At 49.4% G+C, this 14,296-nt stretch overlaps 1 long non-coding RNA gene across 1 annotated transcript; it reads left to right on the top strand.

Moving 5' to 3' along the window:
- Nucleotides 1-2,702: 2,702 nt before the first annotated feature.
- On the top strand, nucleotides 2,703-4,666 carry LOC117438804 (uncharacterized). The gene is made up of 3 exons (XR_004551038.1): nucleotides 2,703-2,976; nucleotides 3,056-3,106; nucleotides 4,380-4,666. It is a non-coding gene; the product is annotated as an uncharacterized lncRNA (long non-coding RNA).
- The last annotated feature ends 9,630 nt before the right edge of the window (nucleotides 4,667-14,296 follow it).

Below are 14,296 nucleotides of genomic sequence, written 5' to 3'. Positions count from 1 at the left end.
TATGGCCATTTCTGTCCTGTTTTAGGCTGCTACTGCCTATTTCTAATCTGCTTCAGGCTATTTCTAACCTCTTGATGCCCATTTCTAATTCTTCTGAAGCCATTCTGGCAGTTTCCAAATCATTTTGGTCCATTTCCTACCCATTTCTAGCCTGGTCTTGCCCTTTCCTAGCTTGGTTTAACTCCTGTATGTATGAGGTGTGTACTTAGCCCCTGATTCCAAGAAGATGCCGTAACATGGCTGTTTCTAACTAATTTATGACCACTTCTAAACTGTTTTATTTGCTATTTCTAAATTCTTTCTGCCATTTCTAACCCGTGTTTGGTGACTTCTAACCCTTTTAAAGCCATTTCTTAAAATTTCCCTCTTTTTTTGGCCCTTTTCTCACTCTGTTTAAGCAACTTTTTTATTTTTCTAACCCATTTTTTCCCATTTGTCAGCAGCTTTAAGCCATTTTTGACCATTTCTAACACAATTTTGGCCACTTCTAACTAGATTTAAACCCATTTTTAGCCATTTGCAACCCTTATGTGTCCAATTCTAACCTGGTTTAAGCCATTTTGTCCATTTCTAAACTATTTTTTCTTCTAACCAATTTTTTTGCCACTTCAAACACATTTTTGCCCATTTCTGAACCTGGTTTAAGCCATTTTCCCCCATTTCTACCCTATTTAAGCCATTTTAGTGTATTTCTAAACAATTCATGGCCATTTCTATCCCAGTTTTGCCCATTTCTTACCAGTTTTAAGCCGTTTTTGGCAATTTCTAACCCATCTTTCCCTTTTCTAACCCCTTTAAATCTTTTTTTGGGGCTATTTCTGACCAGTCTGTGGCTGTTTCTGTCACAAATTTATCCACATCTCCCGCATTGTAAGCCATTTTTGCCCACTTCTAACCCATTTTTACCCATTTCTTGCTTGTTTTAATCCATTTTGGGCCACTTGTGTTCCACTTTGGACCATTTGTAAGGTGTTTTGAACCATTTTTTTAATTTTCTAACCCATGTTTGCCCATTTCTTACCTCATTTTAGGTATGGGACGCCTAAAAAACGTTACTGAAAGAGAATAAAAGACAAGGACAGCTGGAAAAAACATGAATGAAAAAGGAAATAAATAAAACGCGTAAAGAAAATAAAAAGCAAAAGAGAAGAATGTGATTATAAATCCCCACAAAGCAATAAAAGTCTGAAAGAGACTCGAATAAAAGTTCCCTGAGCAACTTTGCCCCAGCCCCAATATTGCAAACTGTCCCCACTCAGCAGCTGGGGTCCCCGGAGGCTGTCAACGGGGAGGGGAGCGGCCGTTGCTCTCAGGCCGTTGCTTCTGCAGCGTGTGCTGCCACCTCGTGTCTAAGCGTCGGTACTGCAGGAGCTGGAGGTGGGGGGGGGCACGGCGTAGCTCGGGGCACTGCTCGCTGCTGCCATCCTGTGTCCAAAGCTCGGTACTGCAGGTGCCGGAGATGCGGGAGGGGAAGCAAAGGGGTGGCTCAGAGCAACGGGAGCTGCCGCCCTCCTGTGGCCAAAACTACGAAGTGCACCACAAGAGCGCGAAGCCGCCCGAAGGGAACCGAGCGGAGCCGAAGCCGCCTGAGGGGGACGGAGCCGGCCGGAGGGACCAGAGTGGCTTCCATGGGGTCCCCGGGGAGCCGACAGCTGCCATTGCCCCCCCGTGTGCCTCCGCCGAGTCCCATTACCTGCCATGATTCGCCTCGGCTCGGTCCGGTACGGTCCCGCCCCGGCTCGGAGGCACCCCTCCACACCCCGATTGGCTGGGACGCCTGTCAGTCACTCTTAGTCCCGCCCCGCTTCCGTTCGGCTTCTACACGGGCCTCCCCACTCCTCTGATTGGCTGCGGCGCTTGTCAATCACACTAAGTCCTGCCCGGCTCCGGCGGCGCCCCCCCACTCCTCTGATTGGCTGAGGCACACGTCACCCTCTCGTAGCCACGCCCCTTTCAGACATCGCCCCCCCACTCCTCTGATTGGCTGTGGCGAAGCCGAACCCTCCCGGAGCGGCGGGGCCGCCCGAAGAGAACCGAACGTAGCCGAAGCCGCCTGAGGGGGACGGAGCCGCCCGGAGGGACCGGAGTGGCTTCCATGGGGTCCCCGGGGAGCCGACAGCTGCCATTGCCCCCCCGTGTGCCTCCGCCGAGTCCCGTTACCCGCCATGATTCGCCTCGGCTCGGTCCGGTACGGTCCCGCCCCGGCTCGGCGGCACCCCTCCACACCCCGATTGGCTGGGACGCCTGTCAGTCACTCTTAGTCCCGCCCCGCTTCAGTTCGGCTTCTACACGGGCCTCCCCACTCCTCTGATTGGCTGCGGCGTTTGTCAATCGCTCCTAGTCCCGCCCGGCTCCGGCAGCGCCCCCCCACTCCTCTGATTGGCTTCTGTGCACGTGACAAGCTGCTAGCCACGCCCTTCGCGGGCGGCGCCCCCCACTCCTCTGATTGGCTGAGGCGCCACCCGCGCAGCCGCCTTTCTTCACCGTGTGCAGTACCGAACATTGGCCACATGATGGCAGCATCAGTCGTCTCTCGGCGCCGCACCTCCGCTTTCCCGACCGGGTTTGCCGCGGATAGCCCCCCGAAGTACACACGGTAGAACCGGACAGTGGCCCCCAGCCGCTTTCTCCCCCGTCGCCCCCCATTTCAATGCTGAATTTTCGACAGAGCTGCCCCCCCCTCCCTTCAGCACCGACACATGACGGCAGCAGCGAGCGGCTTCCGGAGCCGCTCCGCCCCCCCACCTCCACCACCTGCAGTACCGCCGTTCGGACACACGGTGGCAGCACACGCTCCCTTTTTCGGTGCCGCAGGGGAAATGGGAGTTTAAGGAGTAGAAAGAGGAAAGAAGTAAGTAGTATAATTTAAAAGGGCCACCTCTTTGCTTCAGTCTGTTAACTCATTTTTCCCTTCTTCTCCCTTTTAGGCACGATGTGTCAAAGGACTTTGAAATAAACATAGAAGTTTACAGTTTGGTATGTATCAGTTCTTGCTAACAGGATGTGTAAAGGAGAATGTGGTGGTGTACTTTCTGAATACCTTCTTGCCTTACAGAGAAAAGAAGTTCTGAGCACTGATAAAAGGAAAGAGGCAAATAAATCTAAGGTAAATGAAACAACAAAATCAGTATGTTGTATTTCAACAGCCGGTACTCTAGGAAGACTGCAGTGTCCAGGGAGAGCTGACTAATGGTCTTAGACGATTTGTTGCTTGCTTTTATTCTTCTTGTTATTTATTGGAGCATCTGCAGTGACAGATGGGTTATGGAATCCTGCAGCTATTAGTAGACTGGACCTGCAGCACTTGCTTGAGTCTAAAATATACTGGAGGGAAAGGAGAAGTCTTACTAGTTCAGCAAGATTATATGCTTTGCAAACTTCTGTTGGGTATTGTGCCTCTACTTGTGATTTAGTGCCTGTGTTCTCCACTTTACTTAAAGACCATCAGTCAATACGCCCTACCTTGCAGTTTGATTTGTCTTAAAGGTTCTGTTGATCAATTGCAACACATCTGTCATTCTTCCTAGCCTTAACTAAAAACACCAGATGTTGGTGGGTTTTTTCAAGCAAACTTTTATGTCCAAGGAGTTATTAAAACTTTTCAGCTGGGACAGGGTTCACGTTTCAAGTGCTTGTGTTTTATTAAGGCTTTGTGACCCCAGACAAGCCAGGGGCTTTCTGGAGATGCTAGCTTAATAAAACTAAGAAACTTCAGTGTCTTTTAGAACAGCTGCAGTGAGTACTTAAATCCTGTCTCTGCAAACAGATAGGAATTTCTCTTAATCGTAACTTTCATTTGGCACAGTGAAAGCATACTTCCACCTATCCCCCAGTAAAACCAGTTTGAAGTCCAGGGTTTCTTTCTCTCCTGTGCTGTAGTTTAGGGGAATCTTTACTTAAAACCTAATGGTTTTGTGTCCCTGTAGGTAAGTTGCTGATGTGGAGTTATAGGTTTGCTGACAGCATATTGCATCTGCTTTTTGACAAGATTCCTAAACTTGTATTTCAGCTTCAAGATTAGATGAGCACATAATTCCAGTTCATATTAATATACAGTCTCACATAAACTTTGATATTTTCATGTGGAGCTACAGATGATGTACAATGGTAGCACACTGAACATCTCTGTATTTGTATTGGTAACTCTTACCTTTAATAAGCACTTAAGATTAAGCATCCCAAGGTAATGCATACTTAAAGGTTTCTGCAGTAAATATTTATTTGATGCATAGCATTCCTCCAACTGAAATGTTACATCCAATCAAAAACCCCAAGACCTGCTCATTACAACAACTAGTATCCATTCAAAACTTATTTAGATCAGCCTTCCTTAGTTTCTCTAATTTTTACAATGCACTTACCATCTTATTCTTTCATAGGTGATTACTCCAAAGAGATTATTAACATCCATTACCTCTGTAAGTATGAATGTAATACTGTAACAAGACATGGTTATGACCTCTTCCCAAGGCCATATTCTCACCCTGAAAAAGGCTGTGCCCATAGCAGGCTCTTGTATCTCTTAGAACTCTGTAACTGTCCAGCTTTCTGCAAAATTCTTCAGCCATCAGCTCAAGAAATAGGTAACATTGTGGAGACAGTGTTCTTACAGGAGAATGGATATTTGGTACATGAGCTCTGAATAACTCCGAGGGATACAGCAGGGCTGTGGGAGGCCTGAGGAAGCTTAAGCAAGCAAGGTAAGAAGCAGCTGGAATTCACTGAGTGATGAGAACTGTGGACTGTTGGCAAGCGTTCGAGGTCAAGTTCTCACACCTGTGCTTAACCAGTTCTATGTTAGTCACTAAGGGTCTTCAAGACAAGTATCCAATCATGATATGCCAAATTGCTGTAGGTGTGCGTAAGCAATAGTGTATAAGGAGTTAATGCTTTGCAATAAATGGCTTTTTGTCTGATCATATTGGTCTCTGACTGAGTCCTTTCTGCAGCAAATGGTGCCCGAACAGGGACCCTCTATAAGTTCACATTGAAATGGAAGAGGGTGTGAATCGCTGGGCCGTGAAGAAATTGGCTGGAATCGATCTGGCTGGACCAAGATTGGGAGGCAGAAGCCTCGGAGGAGGGAATCCTCGGATCGGAGCCTTGTGAGCCCGGAGACACTGCGCAGTGCAAATAAGGTGAGCAGCCGGACGGTTGGAAGGGGGCTTAAGGATGGGAAAACAGTTAAGTAAAGAAGAAGAAGTAATACTTAAGCTCTTCCAACATATCCTCTCTGTGAGAGGGACAGACTATGATGAAGCTATGCTAAAAAGATTGTTGCTCTGGAGTAAGGAGTTAATTGTGGGAGTTGGTGAAGCTTTTAATCTCGAGACTTGGGAGAAAATTACTAAGAAAGAAGCCTCTGATTTATGGATGTTTTCAGCCCTTCTCAAGATGAAGGGAGCAACCTTGAAAGAGACAGACTTAAATTTGGTGCTGAAATGGTTGAAGACTCATTACCCAGAGATTGATGAGTCTGTCAGACTTGAGATCTCTTTGTGGAATGGGGCAGGAGTTAAACTGTGGAATGCAGCCACGAAAGGCAATGATGCTGTGAAAAGTTTGTTAGTCATTTGGAGAACTGTTTTAGAGACCTTAAAGTCAAAAAATGAGATCATGGAGACCAGTGGGCTCCCCCCTGAACCTCTGCTGGTTGCCGCTGCGGCAGCGAAGACTGAGGATGGGGATGAAGATGACCCTTTCGACCCATCTCCTATTGACCCTGAGAAGGAGCCTGTGCACGTTCATCAGTTTGCTGTTGTGATCCTGAGATTCTGACGCCTGATAATGCCAATGCTGACCTGGATGGTACTTCTGACCTGGAGCCTATTCATCCGGAAAAGAAGCCTGATTTATATCCCCCAGATCCTCCTGATAAATGGGCAGCTGTAAAGGGAGAAGGGAGACAGGTGAGGGATGTGGATGTATTGCACAGTTTCCCGTGGTGTGTGTGCTGGTATGTGCGCTTCCCACCCAAGATGGGATGGTCTCTTGTATGCTCTTATCAGGGGTATCGGGCAGAATGTGTCAGACCGTAGATTTGGGACCCTATATACAACTCCTTTGGTACAGTCTCTGTGATACTCATGAACTAGAAGTTGGTAAATATAAGCATGTCCATGTTTCTATCAACCCTTGGAAACCTTTATAGATACTGCTGGCCACTTCTTCCAACATAGGCTGGCCACCTGTGTCGGAATGAGTGTGCATTTTGGTCAGTATAAAAGCCCAAGCCTCATGCAATGTGAGGGAGGCAGAGCCTCTGTGGGGATGCCCGCTAAGGTTGAGCCTGCCACCTTGCACTGCAATGATGCTTCTCGGAGCTGGTTTCCTGATAGTCTTCACGAGCTCCTTGCACCATGTTCTGTATGTGGGACCATGTAGTGGGAGTAATGATTGTCTGGATTTTGTGTTTCAAATATTGTAGTTGTGTGGAGTGTGCTTGTGGTATCCCATACGTGTGTATGTGTGTGATGAGGGAGGAGTGTTCTGTATATTTTGTGTTGTTGGTTTCATGTAGATGTTTTTAATGGGTAGCAGTTTAACATTTGGGGCAAGAAAGGGTTAATGCAAAAGTGCAGCAGGGATTTATGGTTGTTGCTGCTGAGAAGGCAGGCAGGCTGTGCAAAGGAGGGTGAGCGACTGGTAAAAAAAGAGTGGAGAAGTTCATTGGAACTTCTGGGATCAGCTGATGGGCTGACCCTGCCTGGTCCCCATAGGGACACCTGTTGGGTAAGAATTTTATGCATGCTAAATAATTAACTCATTTTAGCTGTTATTAGTGACTGTAGTTTTGTTGTGTATTGCTTCAAGCTTGTTTTCCAGCCAGTGTACTATCAACAGCATGTAAGGGATTTGATTCAGTAATGCTGTCAGCATGGGTCCCTGAACAGGTTGGTCGAATCACCCTCCGATACAGTCAGCTGTCCAGTATGGTTCCCACAATGGGATGCAGACAGGCTGGTCAGACACAAGGGTCTCGTCTTTCTTGGGACACTGACAGGCTGATCAAATAGAAAGGGTTCAAGGAAGCCCCCCCCTTATAATGTTCCAATGTGGTCTGAGCCATAGGGATTAGGAAGTATTGCTTTTGATTCTGCTTGTGTGAGAAAAAAAAAGGGGGGGGAGTGTAATGATGGAGCAAACCCCTTTGGCTGTTAACACTGTGCAGTCTATTTCTGCAGCTGCTTCACATTCTGTTTGCATCAGAATGCTTCTGCTTTAAGGAATTGCTTTAAGCTGTCTGCTTCTCAAGAACTGATAACCTGGGATAGGGAGTGTATTTCTGTCCTCCTACCTACAGGTCCGTGGCAGCTGCCTGCAAAGTTTGTCAAGCTTTGCCATGAGCTGGACAGATGAGTGGAAGAACTCAATGCATCAGTTACAGGAGCTGACCGTGAACACCCAAGCAGAATGAGATAGAGAGAAACGAATGATTGCAAAACATCACTTGGGGGCAACTGAAAAGTAACAGCTTGAATATGTGTGCTTGTAAAGTAGCTATTATTAGAGGTTGTGATTCTGCATATAAAACCACCTGTATTTACTAGCCAGTTGCTAATAAGAAGCTATACCTTGTATTGTATGGAATTGTCACTTGTAAAAGAGATGTTAAAGAATGCAAATTTGCAGCAGATGCTAGAAAATGCTAAGGCAAAAGCTAGAAAGATTCTAATATGATGGCACTGTTACAAAGCAGGTAATGGAACAAATTAAGAGGGTGGGAGAGCTCCACTGTAAGGAATTTCTTTGGTTAGTCACTTGCTGTCATCAGCATCTTCAACATGCTGATGCACTCTGTGATAGTTACTCTGCTAATGTAAATCTGTGTGTGCTTTGCTATAGTAGTGACTTGTTACTGGGTTAAGCAGGTGAAATTCTGCATTGACAACAAGGTGCAAGGACTGATGTTGACCAAATGCCTGATACCACAGTCAAGGGCAAGACTGGGTTGGCCTCTGTGTCTGCCACCAAGGAGAACCTTTAGCTCCGCTGCTGGCTGCAACCCAGCAGGCATAGGGCGGTGGAGACACATGCCATGCCAGACCTTGATGTGAGGGATGGCCTCCGCTGTTATCAGAGAGCCATACAGGAGAAAAGGGCAGGCCCAGCTGTGTACAGCTATCAACAGGACCATACTGACTGCCAGCAAAACATATAAAGCCCCAGAACTCAACAACATAATGGACAAGTACACTGAGCACATCTGTTAAATCCCCATTATTCCAACCTGTTACATGGTGTGTAGGATTCACTGGTATGCCACATGTTATAAAGGTTCAAGTGACTTCAAATCACACTAATCTTACTGAAATAATGCTGCCTAGAGTAGTGGGTTGTTATGTTACACAAGTCCAGCAGTGACAGAGCAAATATCCCAAATTGTAAAAAACTTTTAGTAGAGAGAAAAAGGGGGAGATGTGGAGACAGTTCTCACAGGAGAATGGATATTTGGTACATGAGCTCTGAATAACTCCGAGGGATACAGCAAGGCCGTGGGAGGCCTGAGGAAGCCTAAGCAAGCAAGATAAGAAGAAGCTGTAATTCACTGAGTGATGAGAACTGTGGACTGTTGGCAAGCGTTCGAGGTCAAGTTCTCACACCTGTCCTTAACCAATTCTATGTTAGTCACTAAGGTTCTTCAGGACAAGTATCCAATCATGATATGCCAAATTGCTGTAGGTGTGTGTAAGCAATAGTATATAAGGAGTTAATGCTTTGCAATAAATGGTTTTTTGTCTGATCATATTGGTCTCTGACTGAGTCTGTTCTGCAGCACCCCATGGTGTGTGGTTTGGGGGCAACAAGGAGTGTTTTGGGGCTGCTGTCTTTGGGGGGGAGAAAGCTGTATTTTTGGGCATCTCCGGTTGGGGGTGGGGGTGGGACCATTCCAGGATTTTGGGTCCCCAGTTTCATTTGGCATGGCCCCTGGTGATGGTGGGGTGAGGTTCAATTTGGGGGTGCTACAGGCAGTGCTGCTGGGCTGCAGATATGAGGTGTCCTAGGCAGAAGTGGGAACGGAGCAGAGAACAACACAAGCTCCTTGTATAGTGGATGCCCTGCTTGCAATGACAGCAGTGACAAAGCCCCAGTCCCTGCCCACAGGGTTCCTGGGTGGGAAGCCCAGGTCCCAGCAGGACCATGGCACCTCAGCCAGCACAGAGCCTCTTCCCACATCCCTCCTCACATGCAGCACCCACTGCAGTGGCCCAGAAGCCAGGGCAAGAGCCAGGCCCAGCACTCACCTGCCAGGGAGCCCATGGCAGTGCCAGCATCATGGGCTGCCACCCGCTTTGGGCTGGGAGGGACCTTAGAGCTCATGCAGCTCCAACCCCTGCCATGGGCAGGGACACCTTCCACTAGAGCAGGTTGATCCCATGGCCCTGTGTGCAACCTGGCCTTGAACACAGCAGCCATGGGGCAGACACAGCTTCTGTGGGCACCCTGTGCTGTGGGGTATCAAAGACAGACTCCAGTTCTGGTGAAATCTGAACACCTTTATTTTGCTTCTGGCATCCCTTTGATAGTCTCCTAAGTGCTCAGCAGTAACTTTCCACTCTGTTACTTCCTTAATATCCCGATTCAGTGAAACTCCTGAGGGTTACAAATATTTCCATTGTTTGGTCTGTTTCTGAGATGCCGGTGCCACTGCTGAGGGGTTCTGTGGGGTTCTATGGCCTCGCACACCTGAACATGGGGAGTTCCAGAATCAGCCACCCCTGTGGTCCCCATGTCCCCAAGGTCATTGTGATGCATGAGCTCTGACTGGGTCCATGGGGTGCTCTGGAGGTGCTGCAGCCTTCTCTGGGATTCTCTAGGGGTATCCCCAGGATGCTCTGGGAGTGCACAGAGACACAGGCCATGGGATCAAGCTGCTGCAGTGGAAGGTGTCCCTGCCCATGGCAGGGGTTGGATCTGGATGAGCTTTAAGGTCCCTTCCAGCCCAACCCAGTCTGGGATTCCAGGATTCTCTGCTGTGCCAATGTGGGTCACTCTGCACTTGCCGTAGGTGCTGTGACGCCTGTTCCATTGCCCAGGCTGAGCTGTGACCCCTCGCATGCTGCACCTCCGCACCAAAGACACTGAGGAAGAGCAGCCCCTGAGGGACCTCCCCGAGCCGGCTGGGCAGAGCCTGGTGCCCCCCCTTGCAGTGACTCCCGCAGCACCCCTGGGTGCCCAGTGGCCATGGGCACGATGCTGCCGCCATCACAAAGCCCTGGCGGTCGCTGTGGATTTGCCCATTGTGACAAATGGGGCCCCCACGCTGAGCTGAGCGGGGGCTATTGCAGGAGCCAGAGCCCTGCAGGAACCAGTGCAGAGGAGACCCCTCCTCTGAGGGTCGGGAGCTGCATCTGCCGTGGCTGCCCTGCACATCCAGGGCCGTGTGCTTTGACTTTGCCATCCTGTTTGTGTGTGGCTGCAAAGACATTGTGGGTGCTGCTGTGATGGGAGGAGAAGCTGTCAGGAGATGTGCTGGTGCCACGGCAGCTGTAGGAGCAGGGCATGGGTGAGGAGGAGCTCAGCCCTGGGCTTGTTGATGTGCTTGGAGCTCAGCTCTGCCTGCAGAGGTGCTGGGGGCAAAGCAGGAGCCTTGTGTGTGCAGGAGCTGCTGGGGTCAGAGGTGCTCAGAAGGTGTCAGGGCAGGAGCAGGCCTGGGCAGTGCAGCTGCTGGTGCTGTCACTGGGAGCTCAGCACAAGGGGACCTGCCTGGCTCCAGCAAGGCTCACGGAAGCCCACCGGGCATTGCGGAAGGTGGCAGGGCCCTGGCAGGTTCCAGTGATCCCTGTGCCGGCATTCCAGAACACACAGACATTTCTGAACTGAAAAGTGATAAAATAAATACCTTCAAATAGCTTTTATCAGATTATCTTTGTAATCTCCCTGCTCTTGGAATCCTCCAATTGTTCTTTGTGATATGAAAGACTTAACTAAACCCAAAGGTTTTAATGAGCCCCATGGTGTATTTGATCTGAGTGCGTGAGCCTCAAGTAGTGAGAGGAGACTGAAGAAAGCTCTCAAGAAGTGCAAGTCAGAAACAAAGCCCCAAGTCCCTTCAGCATTAATGGGCCCCACTGAGGCTGTTCCTCACAAAGCCTCCCCAGGGACTCATTAAAGCAAGTACCTGTAGGCTGTGATTACAGCAGACAAAGGCAAAGTGCAGGTGTCTGATGGTGAGAACACCCTTGGTGTGTTTGATGAAGCAGAAAGGCCAAGCCCTGAGCACAGCCCTTGGAGAAGTAGAGCCTGAAACCCTGAGAATGAAAGTTCTCCTCCCAGGCCTTGATGAAAGAGGCAAGTGCCATAGGGCAGGGGACAGAGACCTTTTGTTCTCTTTTGCCTTTCAGCCTTGCCAGAATCCTCCCTCATCTCTGCTGCAGGCTGTCCTGCACTGGCCCATGCCTGCACCTCTTTCCCTTCAGGCTGCTGACACCCATCTTGCTTTCCCAGCCAGCTCTCCCCTGGCATTTCTGTCCCTTCAGTCCCATCTCTGCACCCATGGCTGTCTGTGCCTTGAAACACAAAGCCATGGGCTGAGCCAGACTCCCTCTGGGTGACCTCTTGCACCACAAGTCCACCTTTTGACACACATTTCTCTTTCCTATCTCCACTGGGGAGTCTCCCCATGAGAGCTCCTTGATCTGCCCTTTGAAACTCTGCTGCCCTGCTCTCAGCACAGGACAGGTGTTGGTGAGGGTTCTTAAGATCAATATGTGTGTGAAGGCATCTTACAGGCAGTGTGAGTTTGAGCACAGGACAAATGGGAAAGCACCAATGGGACACTACAGCTCTCCTGGCTCTGCACTAATGTGTAAAAAGCTGAGAACTTCTCCCTGTTTCAATACTTTTCAAGTTTTCAGTCATACAGAGAATGTTTTATAACCCACCCACAAAAAATATCATCAGTGTTAAGCCAGTACATAAACAACACAGTCAAAATGAGTCTGAGGCCATGCTGAGCCTCCCTCATACAGACCAGAGTCATCCGAGTCATGAGTACATATAGAGAACTTTACAATGAACTTGAATTTCAACTGACATCCCTTGTGAGCATTAGAGCTGGACAAAGCACTGCTTCAGACAGAAGATGACTCCCAACCAACCTGGCCTTGAACACTTCCAGGAATAGGGCAGCCACAGATCCTGTGGGCACCCTGTGCCAGTGTCCCACCACCCACAAATAGAAAAAATTCCTCCAAATGTCCAAGCTAAATCTCCCTTTTTTCAGCTTAAATCCATTCCCCCTCTTCCTGTCACTGCACACTCGTGTAAAAAGCCCCTCTCCAGATTTTTCGCAGGCCCAGATTAGCTATGGGCAGATGCTAAGATGTCTGCCTGGAACCTTCTCTTCTCCAGGCAGAACACCCCCAGCTCTCTCAGCCTCTCTTCATCGGGGACGTGCTCCAGCCCTTAGAGCACAGCAGTCAATGGCTGGACTCGATGTTCCCAAGGGTCTTTTCAAATGAAATGATTCTGGGATTTCATCTGACATCCTTTGTGAACGTCAGATCTGGGCAAAACACAGCTTCAGAGCAAACCTGACTCCCATCCAACCTGGCTTTTAGCACTGCCAGGGATGGGGCAGGCACAGCTAAGATGTCCTCCAGCCCTCGAGGCATCTTTTTGGCTCTTCATAACCCCATCGTTGTAGGATCATAGGAGAACAGAGGTTGGAAGGGACCCCAGGAGCCCTCCAGTCTAACCCATCAGGGACAGGATCAGAGCACTTGGTTCAAGGCTTGATTCAGTCTGAGTTGGAAATCCCCAAGGCCAGAGACTGCACAGCCTCTCGGGGTGACCGGATGCAGCACTTGCCTGAGCCTATGGGAACAAGGTTTCCTTCTGTCCTGGCTCAACCTCACCTCTGTCACTATACCCCATTGCCTTTAGTCCTCCCACCAGGTACCACCTCCCCATCAGCCTCCCCTTCTCTGGGCTGGGTAAGCCCAGATACCCCATCCTTTCCTGTCCTGGTTTGAGCAGTAGCAGTCATTTTTCTCCTTCTTGGTAGCTGGTGCAGTCTGTGTTTTGACTTTCGGGCTGGGAATGGTTGCTGGTAGCAAGTATGTTTTGAGTTATTGCTGAAATATTTCGTCTGTCCAAGTCCTTTTCTGAGCTCATGCTCTGCCAGGGAGGAGGGGAGGCCGGGAGGAAGGAGAGACAGGACACCTGACCTAGGCTAGCCAAAGAGGTATTCCATACCATAGCATGTCTTATCCAGGATGTAACGGGGAGAGACCCGGAAGGGCTGGGGAAGTCTGGGGGGATGGAGGAGGTATCGGTCAGTGTTCGGTTAGGCAGGGTGGGGTGAGTTATGGGTCGGTGGCTGGTGAGATGTATTCTCTTCGCTTGTTGTTTGCTTTATCATTATTATTTGTAGTAGTAGTAGCAGCAGTGATTTGTGTCATGCCTTAGCTATTAAACTGTGCTTATCTCAGCCCGGGGGGCTACATTCTTTGGATTCTCCTTCCTAACTCTCTGGGAGTCAGGGGAGCAAGGGGGGGAGTGAGTGAATGAGCTGTGCAGACTTGGTTTTAACCACGACATCATGCTCCAGTCCCTGCCTGTCCTGAGGGCCCATTGCTAAACCCAGTCCTGCCTGCTGATAGCATTCCTAAACTGGGGATCTGAAACCTGAATGGAGCATTCCCAAGCATCCTTTCCCTTGTTCTCCTGCTGTGCTCCTGCTCATACAGCCCACGATGCTGCTGTCCTCCCTTGCTGCCAGGGCACACGCTCCTGTCCAGCTCCTGCCCACCCAGACCTTTCCAATGGGCTGTTCCCAGCCAGGCAGCCCCAGCCTGGGCCATTGCAGGGAAGTCCCCTGCAGGGACCCCTGTGTCCCCTGCTCTCCTGCCCACTACACCCTGAAAGGTCTGCAACCCCCCCCCTGCCATCCCATCTCCTCACACCAGCACAACAGCTCCGACCCTTGGGCTCCCCAAGAGCTCTTCCTGCTCCAGGCACAGAGCAGCCATGCCAGAGCTAGAGGAGCCACAAAGCTGCTTTCATTCCCCTTCATTCCTGCCATGTGAGGACATAGCACAGAGAAGAAGTTGCTGCAGGATCATTTATTTCCCTTAAATAAAGTGAAAGCCCCAGAGTGACACAAAGTCTATGGGTCACACAACAAGGGTGGTTTCTTAAGCAGGAGGAGATGAAAACTGACATTTCTCTGAAGACAACATCACCACAAATTGAAACAGGAAAACAAATGTAAAGCAGCAAAGACAGACATGGCATGTCATGACCTACACTGGCAGCCATTTTTAGAGGAAAGCAGGCACTGTATGGCTGT

Source organism: Melopsittacus undulatus, unplaced genomic scaffold, assembly GCF_012275295.1.
Source record: "Melopsittacus undulatus isolate bMelUnd1 unplaced genomic scaffold, bMelUnd1.mat.Z mat_scaffold_623_arrow_ctg1, whole genome shotgun sequence".
Lineage (NCBI taxonomy): Eukaryota > Metazoa > Chordata > Aves > Psittaciformes > Psittaculidae > Melopsittacus > Melopsittacus undulatus.
The sequence above is the reverse complement of the archived record's forward strand: the minus strand, read 5'-3'. Positions and strand labels throughout refer to the sequence as shown.